General features: G+C 36.6%; 1 protein-coding gene across 1 annotated transcript in view; it reads left to right on the top strand.

The window, feature by feature from the left end:
- The window catches only part of LOC119590839, a gene marked incomplete at its 5' end in the record, with an annotated part of 14811 nt that overhangs the window by 11627 nt on the left and 1662 nt on the right, over window positions 1-1522 (top strand).

The following is a 1522-nucleotide window of genomic DNA, read 5'->3' as shown; positions in this document are numbered from 1 at the left end:
GTTTGCTAAAAATCCAATGTGCCACTTTCTGTATATTATTACGATCTAGCCTTAAATTTAACTGTACAAATGTTTTGCTGTCTGTCTTTCGAGTCTATACAAGTCTGGGACATGAAACCAAAAAATACGTTTTAAAGATTACCGAATCGTGCTCAGCTTGAAAAAGTTTTAGTCAAATATTAATACTTATGACCTGTCTATCTTGGGTGTCTGAATCTTAAGAGTTTAATAAAAAAAAAATGTACACCCTGAGGATAGTTGAATCTAGGTTACCAGGTAAATGTACTCAGGGTGCAGCCTGGGTTACTTATAATCTGTACATTCTGTAGTTTACTTTCGAGTTTACACTCAGGGAATGCGCGGTGAGTTTCGCAACTATACTGCTCTCAAATTCAGGAAAAAATAAATATATGGTAACTTACTCCTCTGTTGTACACAGATGTATCGTCTCTTTTGTGGGAAAATATAGTTATGTAGATGCCGCAAATTTCACTAAAAAATAAGGGTGACTTGCCGTTTTTTTTTTCCTTCCAGAGACTCAGTATAGTAACTATATGAAGAAAATCGTTGTCACTGGTAATAAAACCGTGCGTTTAAAATACATTAATTATCCATTTATTCTATATATATTCTTCCCTGGTATCTCTACCGGACTGTAAAGTTCGACAAGGCTCTTCAAGTCTCGTGTTTCTCCTCGCATGTAAGGTCTTAGGAAAAGGATAATACTTTCTTACGCTATAGAGTCGTGGATGCAAAGCACCTGTAAAAGGCACAAAGAGATTACAACAGGATTCGTGTCTCAAACTTCTTATATGAATAATTCCTCACAATTTTGCCGCGATAACACTAATATGTGGTACTTAGTTCACCGCCGCGATTAAACCGATCTTAAAAACATATGAACAATCTAATGAGTTTCTTCTTTTGTAATTAGTTGATCAAGTCATTAAACCATACATCTTTCGCTACATTGTTTATGTTGACATATCAATAGTTAAACCTATTATTGAACTTCACCCAAAGGAATGGTGCAAGACCCTCGCATCGACTGGATATATATGGTACAGTTTTGAAAATCACATGTATCGTGTACTCAAGAACGCCCAAAAAGTTGCCAAGACTTATAATGCTAATCTTCATCTCTTATTCGAGAATGTATATATAAATAAATGTCTTAATACAGGCCTCTTAGTTCCTCGAGCCAAGGTGACCTACACCAGCGGGATCTTTCCAGTGTAGAAATATAACTGAGAAAAGTCTGAACACCTCGCGAGCCAACACTGCTTTTGGTACCTGTGCTGAACCCGAGGTCTGTGATTCACAGTGGAACTTCACCGTCGTTCAAGTAGAAAATCAGAACGCTTTTCATATGTACACACTAGAGACAAACATATTGCCCCAAAACGGCAATATGTTTACAGAAGGGGCGGTGATTTTGTTTAGTGAAACTACTAAGGATCAATTTTTGCCAGTACACCTTACACATAATAAGCTTGAAAAGCAATAAAACAAGTAAGCAAAT

Source organism: Penaeus monodon, chromosome 27, assembly GCF_015228065.2.
Source record: "Penaeus monodon isolate SGIC_2016 chromosome 27, NSTDA_Pmon_1, whole genome shotgun sequence".
NCBI classification, from domain to species: Eukaryota; Metazoa; Arthropoda; class Malacostraca; order Decapoda; family Penaeidae; genus Penaeus; species Penaeus monodon.
Note: the sequence above shows the minus strand (reverse complement) of the source record. Positions and strands in the feature narration are given on the sequence as shown.